Below are 17,164 nucleotides of genomic sequence, written 5' to 3' on the forward strand. Positions count from 1 at the left end.
TTATGAGGTTTATTAAATGATCATTAGAAATCAAAGAATAAAGAGGGCGTAAAATAAAAACCACGTGCCCATGGCCGGTTTGCCATTTTAAAAATCCCCACTCACCACCATCACTGCTGATTCTACATAAGAGAGGAGCAGCCTCAAAGCCCACTCCCTTTATCCTCTGTCTATAGGAAGTATATAATGACAGAAAGTCAGTGGGCTCTCAAGATATGTAGTTCTTTTTTAGGGTAACAGATTTTCAATTATACAGAGCCAAACCTAAGTTTGTAATGGTTATCAATTTCTGAAGTATAAATGCTCACACTGAAAATTTAACAACCAGCTCTGGTATAAATTGGTTATAGCACATCTATGGATACAGAGATATCTGAAGGAAAATATTCACTTTACTAAGAAAAATCCAGGTCTGGGCAGTTAAAACCTTTTAGTCACTATGAAGATTCTGCTTAAGAAAATAAGACACAGTTCATTTATGGTTCAGACAAATAAAGCAGGATACAAGTGATAGATTATAGGGTGTAGGGCAGTAATGGTGAACCTTTTAGAGACAGAGTGCCAGGTCCTTTCCCCATCTCACTCCCCTCCCCCTTTCACCTCCCCCCCTTGGTGCCTTGCCCCCCCTCTCCTGAGAGAGCATGTAATGCATGACCCCCCAGTCAAGTACCAGGTGTCCCCTGCCACCCCTACCCCCCCCCCTTACCCCAGACAGGGGAGGGAGGAGCGTTCCCATTGCTGGGCAGAGGTGGAAGTGAGGAATGCCCTCAGCAAGTGTGAAGAGGGGGAAGGGATTGGCCCATGCTCTCTGCTCCCTTTCAGCTCTGATGCCTGTGAGCTGCCCACCTTTCTCCTGTGCTATAACCAATTTATACCAGAGCTGGTTGTTAAATTTTCAGTGTGAGGATTTATACCTCAGAAATTGATAAGTGTTCTGAATAGCCTGCTGTGCAGAGGAGTGGGGGATATGAAAAAATGTCATCAGGCATGGTGGAGAGGGGGAAGGGAGCAGCTCTGCCCAAGTCCCCCTGCCTTTCTAGTAATAAACTCTGGGTGATGGGGTGGCATGTGCCCACAGAGAGCACTCTGTGTGTCATCTTTGGCCCCTATACCATAGGTTCTCCATCAATTGGTGTAGAATTTAGGCCACCATATCTTGACCTTTGTAATAGTCTGTTAGTTAGTTTCCCTTGCTTCAGTTTTTTTCCACTCCAGTCCTTCCTCTGCTATAGGGTGACAATGTCACCCTTAACTGTAATAAATTCTAGTGGTACCCTCTTACTTCTAGGATCAAATATAAAACCCTTTGGCTTCAGAATTTGGCACCTCCAAAAATAAGTAACATAAAACAAATAATTTGGGCTCTCCCTGCCTTTTCTTACATTGTACTTTCTTTCATGAACTCTTCCATCCAGTGATATCAATCTCTTGGAAGGGTCCCTTTTTTCTTTCCTTCCAGATGTAGTTCTAGCTGCATTTCTAGTCACCATCACTAGTTCTCTAATTGGTAGCCAATTCCAGGGCAAGAAAGTTCCTTCATGTTCTTTGGTGACTTGGCACTAAAACCTTAACAGATGGACCTTAGAAATCATCTGTTCCAGCCCCTTCATTTTAAGAATGAGGAAGATAGGAATTGAAAGGTCCTTTCTTTTCCTTTGCCTTCCCAATGTGGCCCCAAATTTACCCTAGCGGGAAGGCTGTTAGATAGTAGCATGGTGGGTAAGTTTTAGGGCATTCAGATCTAGCCCCTGGCAGAACCACTGAAACAGAGGGTGCCTCAGTCCCCTAGAAAGATTCTGGTACATCTAGACGTTAGGAGTTAACAATCATGAAGCAGCTAGGAGGCTCCCTGGATAGAGAGCCATGGCTGGATATGGGAGGTCCTGGGTACAAATCTGACCTCAGATACAGTGATACCTCAGTTTTCTTTGATAATTTCTCTGAAAACAATCAGCAAAATCCAAGATAATTTTTCCATATGAATCAATGTAAATCCAATTAATTCATTCTAGACACTCCAAAACCACCAAAAATAACTACAACCAAAAACACATTTTATAGAGAATAAATATAGTGTTTAACACTGTCAACTTGAAATCTGGGAGACCCCAAAGTTTGTGTCAGTTTGGAATCTAGCAACCTGTTATTGTCAAAAGCTAAAGCTTGTATTGTTAAACTAAAGCTTGTATAACTATAAATGATCCAATGTTATCATTGAGTATTGATAGCCAAATGGTGATGCCCAGCTGCTATAATAAACTAAAGCTGTCGAGGGTTTAACTATTTGCAGGTGGTGGATGGAAGGCCAGAAGCAGTTTAATACAACCCTTATTTATTTCCTTCTATGGGAAGAGGTAGGGAGAGGAAATTGGAGATAGGAAAACCAGAAGTTAGGAATAGGACAGGATATCTCTTAATCTTTTTCTAAAATCTCTAAATAAAACCCCCCAAATCTACTTGCTTTATTTGTAGGGGCTTCATTTCTACAAAGCAGACATCCTTAAACTATTCTTACTAGCTTAAATAATAATTCTCTATCTAACTAAACTATTCTATTTAATAAAATCTTCTTTAACCTCCTTAAAGTATCAGTTCTTTTCAACTCCAACCGCTACAAGCCAACCATCAGAATCTCTTGGCAAATTGAGAGACTCAGACACAGACCCTCAGTCCTGTGATAAGGAAATCACTTTAAAAGACTGATATATATTAATTTAGGTTGCCAAGGAATTCAGCTATGTAATTCCTAAATGAAAACTCAAGTCAGCAGTCAACCTTTTATGGAGTTTTTAATTACAAACAGGAGGAAGAAAGGTATTAGAGAGAGAGAGAGAGAGACAGAGAGAGAGAGAGAGAGAGAGAGAGAGAGAGAAAGGGGAGAGAAGGGAATAGGGCTTGTCAACATGGAAATCTAGAGATCCCCAGTTTATTTAATTGGAGTATAGAAACCCCAGGTTTTGACTTTGTCACAGAGTTTCCCCCTGAGGGAAGGTCCCTCTTCACCAGACAGTGAACTTCCTGGTAGTTTGGGTGGGAACAGCTAATCCCATCCAATATTAAACATCCCTTTTGTCCCAATGGTTTCTTCCCCCTAGGCTAAAGTCCATGACCAAGGTGACCCAGCCCTAGGCTGAGTCTTTCCCTTTTGTGTCCATTGTAGGGCCCCAGCCCCTCACTATTATTCCTGTCCGGAACTCTTCATTTTCCTTTCTTACCATTGTAAAGTCAATCAACTGTCCCTCTAATCCTAAAGCCCCCAGGTCATCTAGAGTGGTATATAGGTTCCCTAAGTTCTTTTGTTCCTCAGAGTCCATCCTGAGTCGGTGGCACTCCCAGGGGCTGGTGACCAGAGCGTCTTGACTCCGGTGCAGTCTTGGAAATCAGCTCTGTTGTCGTAGTAGCAGCGCTAACCCCTTTTCCCTTGATTAAAGAGTGATTTTGACTATTTAATAGTTCTGTGTTTTTTCTAGTTGACATTAATGGAGGCCCCAGCGAGATCCGAAGTCCCCGCGGCCTGAGCCCTCCAGCTAACGAGGACCCCAGACTTGAGGTACCACACACAACCCGTTTGGGGTTGGGTCAGGAGTCCGGTTAGCAAGGGCCAGGTAAGCGGCTCTCTCGGAGGTAGGACTCGCATCTCTGGTTTGGGAATAACTCGCTCTTTAATTAAGGGATCCTTAGTCAATTTGTCCATAGTCATTGGACATGGGTAACAGCTTGTCTGTTGTCCCAAAATTTGGTGGGGCGGTCAGTAGCCCAAAGAAATACGGCCAAAAGTTATATGGTTTCAAAGTATGGACCTGATGCAAGCAAGTACTTAGAGAAATGGCAAGCGATGACAAAGGCCAATCTGAAGGTAAGCTGGCCAAGGTGGGGTTTCACTTAATGAGGAAAGGATGTTGTTTCTGCAGTCTGTGTTAAGCAAAGCAGGTCGAGAGATTGAAGAAGTCTTCAACCAAAGGCTCGAGGGACGCACTCGAAGAAAAACCAGGTCAGAACGGTCCATAGACCAGGAGAAGGGTAAGAACCAGAGAGAGGTGAGGGCCAGGAGAGCTGGTCAGAGGCGTGAATGGTTGGCTGAAAGTTTTGAATGGGAAACTCAAGTTTGGGGTGTGAGAGCCTTGAGTGTTCAATTGAGGGTCTGAGTAACTGCTTTAAGTTGATTAAAAGAGAGAAAGTTTCTTCATGAATTGAGATACAATGGTTTGAGGTTTAAATGGTTTATTCTTTAAATAGTTTTGCAAAAAAAAAAAGCTCATAGAAGCTTAAGAATTTAAGTTCTGGATTTCTTCTCAAATTTTTTTCTGTGGGCTTTTGCTTGTATTGTATGTCTAATGGATTCCTTAGGCGGAGACTTCGCTAATAATCAAATGTTTGTGATTTAAATGTTAGCAAATAATGTCTGTAAGTTGTGTTAACAATGAATTCCTCCCAAAAGTTGAAGAGATGAGACCAGAACTGGTGATCTGGATATGGGAATATCCAACAGGAGGCAAAAGGAGGTCCATAAATTCTTAACTTTAAGGTCTAATTTTTCTTCCCAAAGTTTTGGTCTTGTTAATGGGTGAAATATTGTGTATCAAGCACAGTTAATATTAGTAACAAGGTGCATTTTATTCTAGGTACTAATTGGTTATTTGAGTGCTATAACTTTACATTTTTCCAAGCTGTTAATTGTTTTCAAATAGCAAAGTGTGAGTTCTGGAGTAAAGAAAGTTCATTTTAGGATGGTCAACTGCAGACCTGACTGGTCATTGAATTGGTGTAAATGACAAGAAATAATGGGGAAAAGGGTATTGCTTTAAATGGTAAGGAAGCCCAGAACATTTTAAACTTGACCAACAAATTTCCTCTTTAGAAGCGGCTTTAGCCTTAGGCCAAAGTGGCTTGAGGCAAGGATAAGAGAAAGGGAAACTTGGAGCCAAAAGTAAATTAGAGCAAAAAAAAAAAGGAAAGAAAGAAAAGAAAGGAATTGTAGAAGTATTCAGAGTTAAAGGTAATTTCTAAGCTTTCTTAGTAATCCTAAATTTTGTGTTTGGAAAAACATATTACTGGTTTTAGATTCTGAAAAAGTAAAAGGATCATAAACTATAAACTAATTTTTGAATTCTTAAGGTAAATTTCCAGAGTGCAACCATTACAATAGATTTTTGTTTTAAAAGACCAGTGATTACTGATAACTAATTTTTACTTTTTTTTAGTGGAGAGAACTAATGGTTTTGTGATCATTATTTCTGATGATCATTGGCACATGACCGCTAATAAAGGAATTTCTCACCTGGGAAATTCTAAAATTTTTTAGGAATGTCCTGTATTTTACCACCCCAATTCTGAAGTGTGGGTGAAGTGATTAAAACCTATTAGTTTAATTTCAAGACATTTCTTAAGAGCCAAAAGCCTGGACAAGATTTTCCTGTAGCCTATAATCTGAAGGATTCTTGAAGAAGACATCCCTACGAGAAACCTGAAGGAGCCCCAAGATATTGGATCTGGATAAGTATTGGGTCTCATCATTTTCATTGACTAGAAATGTTTCTGTAGCAGACATAAAACTATTTTTAAATTATTATTTCCCCTGAAGATTCTATTTACCCTGAGCAAAGTCCCTTTAAATAGAGAACCTGGAAAGGACAGAGCTATTCCCCAAACTTAATTGAAGTAGGAAAAGTTTTAAAAAGGGAACATTTTTACCTGACTGACGGTTTGAAAGTGACAGCTGAGAATTTGCAGCAAAGATTCCAGAGTGCTAATTTGTCTCAAAGTAGTATCAGAAGAGATTAGGAAGAAATGATGGAGCCTAGAAATGATTGTTAGTAATAGAAGATAAATATTTTAAATTTGGACCATGGTTATGGTTAAGTAGCTAAAAGGAATGAAATCAATTCCAAAATGCCTAGCATTTCAACCTCCCTAAAGGGGGGTGTGTGAGTTGAGTGTATAAGGTTTTAAATTTAGGGAAGATTAGAAGCATTTTAATAGTGAGAATTTTTCTGCTTTTATATTTCTACAGTTTGTAGGATTTTTATATTTTGGTAAAGTAAGGCAATCTTTCTAATTAAGCATGTAAATTACATGATTTTATGATTTGTGTGGAAAAGACATTATTAAAATTAATAAAATGGAATTACAGATTTGAGGTTAGCAGTGTGGATAATCCTTATAGTGAATAAGCATATAGGGAGTAGATCAAGTCCTGTTAAAGAATGTGTTTATAGATCTCTCTTAAGTTTTCTCTTGCAGCAGCAAGGAAGCTGGCTGATACCAAAGGAGGAGCCTACCAGAGGACAGAAGTCTGCGAGAGAAGAGGCTGAAGACATCATCAGGACCCACCAGATGTGAAAGACTTAAGACTTTGGGAATTGGGGTAGTGTTTTGATTGTTAGTCAGTTTTTGGCCAAAGGCAGACTGCCTGCCTTTCTGGCTCAATTGTCAATGCGCCGGTGGCATTGGGGAATGCCCCCAAATGCCAATCACCAATATCTGTGTCCCTAGACTTTCCCACCAGTAGGGGATGGAGTCCAATCCCATATAGCATTACTCATTTGTCCATGTTTGGTCAGCGACGTTTGGTCTTGACCAAAAGGGGGGTGTGTCAACATGGAAATCTAGAGATCCCCAGTTTATTTAATTGGAGTATAGAAACCCCAGGTTTTGACTTTGTCACAGAGTTTCCCCCTGAGGGAAGGTCCCTCTTCACCAGACAGTGAACTTCCTGGTAGTTTGGGTGGGAACAGCTAATCCCATCCAATATTAAACATCCCTTTTGTCCCAATGGTTTCTTCCCCCTAGGCTAAAGTCCATGACCAAGGTGACCCAGCCCTAGGCTGAGTCTTTCCCCTTTGTGTCCATTGTAGGGCCCCAGCCCCTCACTATTATTCCTGTCCGGAACTCTTCATTTTCCTTTCTTACCATTGTAAAGTCAATCAACTGTCCCTCTAATCCTAAAGCCCCCAGGTCATCTAGAGTGGTATATAGGTTCCCTAAGTTCTTTTGTTCCTCAGAGTCCATCCTGAGTCGGTGGCACTCCCAGGGGCTGGTGACCAGAGCGTCTTGACTCCGGTGCAGTCTTGGAAATCAGCTCTGTTGTCGTAGTAGCAGCGCTAACCCCTTTTCCCTTGATTAAAGAGTGATTTTGACTATTTAATAGTTCTGTGTTTTTTCTAGTTGACAGGCTTAAATATCCCCTCTGTTTATGCTGGGCCAAAAGGCCCAAGCCCTTAGATAGCTGAGGCAAAGAAAGAGATCAGTCCCTATCACTCACGTGACCAAAATGGAGAAACAGTCTCAGGGACCTCCACCTCCAGCTTCCTTCAGAGCAAGCCTTCTCAGAGCACCACCTCTCAGAGCAAAACCTCTCCAACCAACCTCCCAGTCCTCAGACCCCGTTATCTTTAAGGAAACCATCTCAGTTCCCTCCCCTCAGTTCTCACATCTACCAATCACTGTCCATGTCTTCCCTGTGCCAATGGTGGCTCTAGCTTAACCCAGGACCGCCCAGAGGTCTGCCCCTTTGCACATGTCTGTTGAAGGTCATATTCTCAAATAATTAAAATTTGATCTATGCTGCAGCCCTTCCTAAATCCTGTTAGGACTGAGTAGGGTGGAGATTGTAAGTTCCAAGACCTGGTTCTGTCATTCCAAGGATCTCTATTGTATCAATTCTAAAATCAATCATGACTCAAAGAACTTCCTGTTCTATGCTTAAGCATAGGTCAAAGCCCTTTCCATTGTTCAGCAAAAGGTTTCTGTCCTAAAGTAATCTTAAGTAGGGAGGAGAAGGACCCTCCCATGCCAAGGGGGTTCACATTCCAATAGACTATCAGTAGGAAATTTTTCAAGTATGAAATTTCCCAATGGTGAAATTTCCAACATTTATAAGTCTAAGAAATTTTAAGGTTTACAGTCCTAGTTAAAGAATGTGGGCAGAGGCCCTCAGACAGCTCTTTCCCCTTTCAGGATTAAAGCTTTCACTCAAACAAACTCTTCCTCATCTTCTTAGGTGTTAATCAAACTTCTCCAAGGTAACTCTCTCAAATAACTAACAGATCTTCTCAGAGAAATGATCCAGCAACTTGTTCCCAAGGAAGTCAGAGAGACAAGGTCCAGACCACATGGAATCCTCTCATTTAACCTAGGTCTCTTAAAATGCCTGCGGCAAGATATGTCTCCTCTGTCTTCTTAAAGGAGACAATATGGTATTAATAAAACTTCTGCTATTAATGACACAGAATGAACCTAATAAAACTCCTTATAACAAACCCCAAATTTTCCCATTTCCTTCAGAATTTGCCTGGAGGAAGGTCTCAAACTGAATGATAAACCTTAAGGTACTTGATTGGACCAGCTTAGGAGGGGTTAGCTGTCCTAAACATATGCTAATTACCCTTTTAGAATTACAGGCATTATCCTCTTATTGTTTGTTGTAATTAGACCACTCCCTGACACCCCAGCCTCTGGCAATAGTCTCTTTCCCTTGCCTGCTTGTATCCTGTCAGTGTAGTTTGGACATGCTCCATTTCCTTGTTAGTCATGGTAATGTCAATCAATCATATTTCCCTGTACCTAGGTTCCCCCAAAGGTATATAAATTCCCGAAATTCGTTTATTCCCCAGAGCCATCATCTAACTTGGTGATACTACCAGGGATATGTCCCCAGAGACCCAGGGTGTAGACCTTGTAAAAGTTTTTGGTGTTGGCCTCTATGCAGTGGCCAAATATTTGGATATATCCCTTTTCTGATTAAAGACTTGGTTTTTCTGACTACTTTAGTAGTTCTGTGTTATTTCCAAGTTAACAATACTAAAAACAATAATAAATGGATACAAAATGAATATAAAAGACTGATGTAAAGGTAAATGAACATTTAACATGGCATTTACCTTTCTGAAGACTCTTCTTGGTGTATGGAAGACAGTGAGGAGGGGAGAGAGGTTATTGTTTGGAAGGGGAATTCCCCTCCATAAGGACCTTAGGTATCAAGGCACTATCTGGAAAGACTTTGGAAAGAAGCTGACATGAGTTGTTACCTTGATTATGTCCTTCTTCTCAATTGAGATACTATGGAGATACTCCAAATCTATGATCCTTCTGTTAGAACTGGTTTTGGGTTGAGGGAAGTCCATCGAAGCCTGGCAGAGTTCCTGTTACATCAGGGCCAGTTCTCAGGGCCAAGTTAACCAGGAACTAAAATCCTGGGAAACTAGGATAGATCCTGCTGTCTGTTGAGAGCTCACAGCCCTGGGGAAGATTCTGGGGGCCATATTGTTTGTTCATTGGAAGCCTTACCTTGGATTCTACCCTTCAGCAAGATTGATAGGGAGGGGCTTGGTAGCACCATAAGATCTCAGAATTTGGGAGGATCTCAGAAACCATTCAGACCAATCCATCATGGGATAAGAATCCCCTCTCAAATATCCTGGCAAGGGGTCGTCCAACCTTTTTTTGAAGATTTGCAGCAACCGGTAACTGACTACTTTTCCTGGCTAGCCCATTTTATTTCTAGACAACATTAATTGTTAGAAGTGGTTTGTGTAGGGCTGGGGCTGGACAGTTGAGTAGCTCAGTGGTTGAGAGCCAGGCCTAGAGATAGGAGGTCCTAGGTTCAAATTTGACCTCAGACACTTCTTAGCTGTGTGCCCCTGGGCAAGTCACTTAACCCCCATTGCCTAGCCCTTACCACTCTTCTGCCTTGGAACCAATACAGAGAATTGATTCTAAGATAGAAGGTAAACTTTTTTGTTGTTGTTTTAAAGGTTTTTTTCTTACATTGGAGTGAAATTGGCCTTCCCACCTATCTGAAACAGCTCCCAGTCCAGGAGAGCATTACTGGGTTTGCCGAGCTCACAGTTTCAGGATTGCTTTGTTTGATACTGTTCCTGGGTGTACTTACACTGCTAGGATACCTTGCAGTTTGTTCATTCCTCCCCAAGAAAAAACAACTGAAAGATAGACTTGATTAATCTCAAGATTCAGAAGGAAAATCCACCTCTCTACTCCCCTTTACCTTCTAAGTCTACCTAGTCTCTGCCTCACCCTGTCTACTCTTCATCTTGCCTTGGCCACCTTCTCTCTTGCCTTGTTCAGCTTTTCTGTGTCCATGGTTCAAACCCACCCTTTTCTCACCCTTGTTCAACTTCTCCCACTGCCACCCCTGCCTCCTCCCCTTTTCCTACTGGCCCAGTCCACACCCCACCCCTTCTTATCCCCAATCTTATTCTCCCCAATTACCTTCTTCCCACCCTAGGCCCTGCTAAATCTTCCTTCACCCTGCCTCTTCCTCTCCTGCCCCAGCCCCTCCTCCCTTGGCTGACCCACCTCCCCAACTGTCCCTACCACTGCCCCTTCCCCCACCCACTCCACTACAACCCAAACAAGAGTAATCACAGACAATTCAAATGAATTTTTATTTCCCCTAAGGAATGTTCCTATTTATAATAAATGAGGGAACTTAGTAAACATTTGACATCATACACCTTTCTCTTCACAAGACATTGAGAGATTAAAAAAAAAAACACCTTCCTTTGAAGATGAGCCCATTGTGGTTGTTAATCAGGCCCAGGGAGAAGGAGCAATTCATTGGTCAAATGAAGATGCTAAATGAGATCCAAATTCAGAGGAAGATTTTTTACAACTATATCAGACTAGGATCAAATTACTAAAAGCCATGAGAGCTTGCTCTGACATACCTGATACCTGGACTAAATTTTAAAATCTAAAGCAGAAAGATGATGAAAAACCCTACAAATTTGTTAGGAAGAGATTTTTTTATGCAAATTTAGAGCCATGATAACATGCTCTCAAGATAGTTCTATAGTGCTAGAATTGCCTGAGGAACCTTAAATTTGTTTCCTATACTTCTTTCAGACATTCAGGAGATGGAGGAGCCCCCCACCTTTGAAATCCCAACTGATATACCTGAGTCTCTTTGGGTCACATCTTCTTCTGATGCAGACCCACTCAAATTACCTGTTCCTGTTCAGATTAAGACAAAAAGTTGTCTGACACCTTCCATTTTTCAGTATTCCCTATCAAAAGAGGCAATTGAGAGAATTTCCCCAGTGACAGACTCATTAATTAAACAAGGAATAATAATTCCAAGCTAATCTGAATATAATTCACCTATTCCCTTGTAAAAAAGTCAACACTAGGCCCAGATGGAAAACTGGTTTATCAGTTCATATAGGATCTAAGGGCTGTAAATAATCATGTCATTAAAAAGGCACCCTGTGATTCCCAACCCAGTCACAATTATCTCCTCCATTACCAGCAAGCCATATATTTTACTGCAGTGGATTTGTGCTCAGTATTCTTCTCAATCCTTGTCCACGAAAAGTTCAGATGTATATTTGCCTTCACCTGGAAAGTCTCTCAATGGTAATGTTTCTGGTTACCACAAGGATTAGTCGATAGTTCAAAACTGTTCTCACACATTTTAAAACAGGATTTAGCAAATATCATTTTTCAGAGGAGTTGTTTGATACAATTTGTAGATGATCTGCTCTTGGCCTCACCAAATGCCACTGTGTGCCAGGAAGATAGTAAGCATCTTCTCTCAAAGGTACATAGGAGAGGCCACAATGTCTCAAAGGCAGAGGTTCAGTGGTGTCTCTTCAAAGTGGAATCTTTAGGATTTGTTTTAACTGCTCATGTCCACTCCATTTCTCCTGAGCACATTGAAGATATTCCGAAATTGACTGTACCCTCCACCAAGAAACAGTTGAGGGCAGTTTTAGGAGCAACACAGTTTCGTAGGCAGTGAATCTCTTGCTGTGGTGAAATCACTAATCTTGTCATAGCTCTGACAAAAAAATTCAGTCCCATAGCTGTTTAGATTATATGCTGTGACTTTCAAAACTATACCACCCTATTCAGACCATTCTTTAGAAGATCGGATTTAGCTATTTCCTGATCAATAACAATAGAGATACTTGGAATAACAGGATCAGGTCTTGGAAACTACATTCTCCAGCCTACTCAGTGTAACAAGACTAGAAAGGGCTGCAGCAAACTCAAGATTTAATTATCTGAGAATATGGCCTTCAACAGACGTGCAAAAAAAGACAGACCTCTGGGCAGTCCTAGGTCAAGCTTGAGTCAGCATTGGCACATGTGAGATGCAGGAAGTGAGGTAGAGAACAGCCTCTGGAGTTCTCAGGACTTCCTGTGAGGAGGGCTAGACTTCAGTTTGAGGCTGGAGCTTGAGGTTGGAGGAGCCCCGCAGACTGCTTTCCTTCAGACTGGTCCCATGAGTGATAAGGACTGATCCCTTTCCCAGCCTTGGCTCTCCAAGGCCTTAATGCTCGCTTTGGCTCAGCCTGAGTCAGAGTGGTTCTGAGCTAAACTTCTTTCCTTCTCTCCCTTTTTCCTTCTCTCTCTCTCTCTCTCTCTCTCTCTCTCTCTCTCTCTCTCTCTCTCTCTCTCTCTCTCTCTCTCTCTCTCTCTCTCTCTCTCTCTCCTCTAATACTTTATTCCTCCTGTTGTAATTAAAACACCATAAAAATTTGGCAGCTGACTTGAGTGTTTCATTTAGGAATTATGTAAGTGAATTCCTCGGCGACCTTAAATTAATATATATCAGTCTTTTAAAGTGATTTCAATATCACAATGCAGAACACCTATTAGCTCTTTCTTAATTAAAACAGGCTATACTGTCTGCTCCTGCTCTAGACATTCCAGATTACAAAAAGCCATTTACCTTGTATCACAGAGAGGTGTAGCTTCAGGTGTTTTAACTCAAACTTTAGGGTCTGTTAAGCATCCAGTTGCTTATTATTTAGCCCAGCTAGACCCAGTAGCTTCAGGAGCCCCACTTTGTCTTAGACATATAGCTGTTAGTAACTGAATCTATTGACTTAGTATTGGTGTGCCCACTTACCAGAATGTGCCCACATGAAGTTGAGACATGGTTGTTAAGGCATAGAACACAGGTATTTTCAGATAAAAGACTTACTAGGTATGAGGTAACTTTGTTGGGTAATTAAAATATTACCTTGAATCACTGTACAGGCCCTAATCCTGCCACCTTGCTTCCAGATTTACTAGTTTCAGGAGAACCATTGCACAATTATGAATCTTTAGTGTCCATGGCTGAAAAGCCTCAAGATAATCTCCTGGACACTCCTTTAGATAACCCAGATTTAGTTTTATTCACTGATGGTTCTTCTTTTATGAGGGATGGCATATGCTACACTGGAGCTGCTGTAGTCACAGAACTGGCCACTGTGTGGTCAGCTTCACTGCCCTCAAATATAAGTGTTCAAGGTGCAGAATTCATAGTTCTAAAACATGCCTGTATAATTGCTAAGGGTAAGAAAACAACAATTTACACAGATTCTAGATATGCCTTTTGAATATCTCATTCAATGGGTATGCTATGCTGTCAGATGAGGGTTTTAACCTTTGCTAGAAAGTGCATTGCAAATGTAGAGATCATTAATGAAGTACTTTCTGCTCTCCAGATACCTGAAGCTCTAGCTGTACTTTGTTGCTCTGCCCATACAGGTAATTGACCCTGTCTCTAGAGGGAACCACCAGGTGGATACTACAGCAAAGCTTTTTCATATAGAAGGACCTGAATTAATTTTAACTTTGCCAACTATGTTGTAATGACCCAACAAGTAATGACTCAAATTTATCTCTTTCTTATTATGAACAGAAGTTTAAAACAAAACAGATCAATGGGGTATAGCATCTGTTAGATTTAAAATAGTTTTGAGCGTTAAATAGTTGTAGATAAGAGAGTGGGAGCCATAAAATTTGATAATTAAAATGTTTGGGAGCAAGGGAAATATATAACAATTATGACCGCTGAAATATGTTTTCTACTGTGTCTTGGTTTTATATAAATATAAGATGGTTGCCAGGGAATATATTCCTAATTTATGAATATGCCCAAGCCAACTGGGTTTTATAGAGAAATTTAATTTATAATACACTGATTAATCAATAGAAAAAGAGAGAAAGTAAGAAAGGAATAAGAATGAAGGGTCTCAAGCCAATAAGGCCTACCTCAGTCCTAAGAGATAAATCAGTCAGTTGGTTTTATCACTCACCCAAGATCTCTCTAGGTAAGGCTTCTCATGCCAACCTCAGGCTCCACCTTCAAGAGAGCCTCCTTTCAAGAAATGTTCCAGAGAATTCTCCTCCTGACTCCTCCTGAGTTCTCCTTCCACAGCCTCCTTCAAGACCTCTCCAGGAGCTCTCCCTCCAGGACCTCTCTCCTCTCAGACCTCCTCCAGAGCAAAAAACCCTCTTCTCTCAGTCCTCAGACCCCGCTATCTTTCAGCCAACAATCTAAGTTCCCTCCCCTCAGTTCTCACATCTACCAATCACTGTCCATGTCTTTCCTGTGCCAATGGTGGCTCTAGCTTAACCCAGGACCGCCCAGAGGTCTGTGGCATTTGCACATGTCTGTTGAAGGTCATATTCTCAAATAATTAAATCTTGATCTTTGCTGCAGCCCTTCCTAAATCCTGTTACTCTGAGCAGGGTGGAGATTGTAATTTCCAAGACCTGGTTCTGTCATTCCAAGTATCTCTATTGTATCAATTCTAAAATCAATCATGACTCAAAGAAATTCCTGTTCTATGCTTAAGCATAGGTCAAAGCCCTTTCCATTGTTTAGCAAAAGGTTTCTGTCCTAAAGTAGTCTTAAGTAGGGAGGAGAAGGATCCTCCCATGCCAAGGAGTTTCATATTCCAATAGAGTTCTTACTATCAGTAGGAGATTTTTTCAAGTATGAAATTTCCCAATGGGGAAATTTCCAACATTCATAAGTCTAAGAAATTTTAAGGTTTACACATCTGAAGGAAAACCCCTACTCCCTAGAAGTTTTTATCACCAAATATGCTTATTTGTTCACAAGAACAGTCACTCTAGCACTCAGGGTATTGTAGACTCTGTTAAAAAAAATATGGATAATCCCTGCTATAACTACCATAGCCTCTAAAGTGTGTGTAGCCTGTCCCACTTGCCAGGTATACAATCAACCTGCTTTCCATGGCAAAGCTTTTGGTGGACGTCCTCTGGCTTACACACATTTTAAGCATTTACAAATTGACTTTATTACTATGCCTAAGGCTGGACATTATAAAGTTTGTCTGGTCATAGTGGATCAGCTGACCAGATGGCTGGAAGAATTTTCCAACACCCTGGTCACAGCAACTTTTTTTTGATAAGGTGCTTTTGAGGGAGATTGTTTCTCCCTTTGACCTGCCAGCATGAATTGATTCATATAGAGGAACTCATTTTACTGATTCTGTTTTGTCTCAAATTTATTCTTGTTTGGGGATCACTTCACAATCCCATGTACCCTATCACCCCCAGAGTGCAGGCCTAGTTGAAAGAATGAATAGAGATTTTAAGAATATGATTGGAAAATTGTACACCGAGGTGCACTTAAAATGGTCTGAGGTTCGCCCCTTAGCTCTCTTTTATCTTCAAAGCAGGCCCAGAGTAGATCTACACATCTCACCATTTGAGATGCTTTTTGGACATCCCCCCATATAGGCTAAGCCTTTTCCTTCTGCATACACATAATTACAGGGGTGGGTGGGAGGCACTTCTATTGCTTCTTATATACAGAAATTACAGATCAAACTGCAAGAACTCCATGAATCCGGAGCTGCAGTACAAACAGGACCCCTAGACTTCTTGCTCCATGACCTACACCCAGGAGACAAGGTATACATAAAAATCTTTTATCTCACTGGAGGAGCTCAGCCTGCCTGAGAAGGTCAGTTTGAAGTATTATTAACAACTCCAACAACTATCAAAATTGGAGAAAAGGACTCTTGGATTCATTGCTCATATGTAAAATGGATACCTTCTATTGACACTGATTGACTGTATCCTGTCACATGCAATTGTCTTTATTTGTACCCTCCTCATATGACTGGACTGGAGATAATACCATTATTAAAGTCCAAAGATAAGTTCAACAAACTCTTTTCTGTGACAAACCCATAGATCTTTATGGATGCTGGGATTGTTACCAGATCCATCTGTCTTGTCATGAGCAACAATTTTAGTCCACAGTAATGAGATGTTACCACAGCTTGCAACACAAGGAGGTCACATGTTGCTTAGATGGCCTTTTTCTCCTTTTGCCTTTATTAACTGTCACATAGATGAGGATGGATGGACTCCACCAAATTGGTTACAACCTATATAAGTGACCTTTGAAGAATTTAACGAGCTAAAAATCTCAATTGATTTCAATGGTCTTCAGAATTAATTTTCAGATATCTAGGAGTGCCACTACCTCTAACTGATCATTCGCCTATCTTTGACTTGTGTATAGCAAGAGGTAAGGGTCCATTGAGTATCAGTAAGTACATGGGTGACAAAGTGAAGTGCAACAGCACTATTTCATTCCCCATCTCCCCATTTATCTGTGCTAGAGTACAGTTTAAAAATGCAAGGAATGGGGTATGTAAATACATGCCTTTTATGGCTGTTTCAAACTCATCCCAGAGGAAGAAGGATTTCCCATGGCACTTGATGACCCCCTGGATGGTTTTATATTTGTAACTCTTCAGCTTACTTTCAGCTTACTTTACCCTTCTACCTGGATGGTATGGTACTTGTGGTTTGTTGAGGAGATAGACCCCTACCTTTTTTACCTGATTGGATTTTATGGATAGTGATAGTTTTGAGATAATCAATATTGTGATTCTGAGGTGATTAGTATAATCCCATCATAGTCTGAATTGCAATTATTAAAATTCATGATTTTTATAAGGACTTTTAATCTATAGTTTTCTAAAGAATAAAACTGATGACAGGGGGATTTTCAGAATCAGCCCCTCCTTTCTTAGTGTAAACACTTTTCCTAGTCATAAGATGCTGACCTCTAAGTTTCATGTCCAGATATTGAATCAACACCTCCACCCTTCCCTTTTTGGAATTAACCACAAGTAATATCCTTCTCCCCCAGATCAGATGGTTCTTAGGTAATGGTCATTATTATCACTCTAAATAATGGAATTGCCTTGTGATCTATCCTTTAAACAAATATGGGGTTTCCTAAACGAACTAACTAATCAGATTTGATGTTGGGTAAGTGTTTCCAAAGAAGGTCTAAATGATACTCTGTCATGTGATAAATTTGTGTACTTGTAAGTGTAAACCTTAAAATTTCTTAGACTTATAAATGTTGGAAATT

Source organism: Monodelphis domestica, chromosome 1 (genome assembly GCF_027887165.1).
Source record: "Monodelphis domestica isolate mMonDom1 chromosome 1, mMonDom1.pri, whole genome shotgun sequence".
Classification (NCBI taxonomy): Eukaryota; Metazoa; Chordata; class Mammalia; order Didelphimorphia; family Didelphidae; genus Monodelphis; species Monodelphis domestica.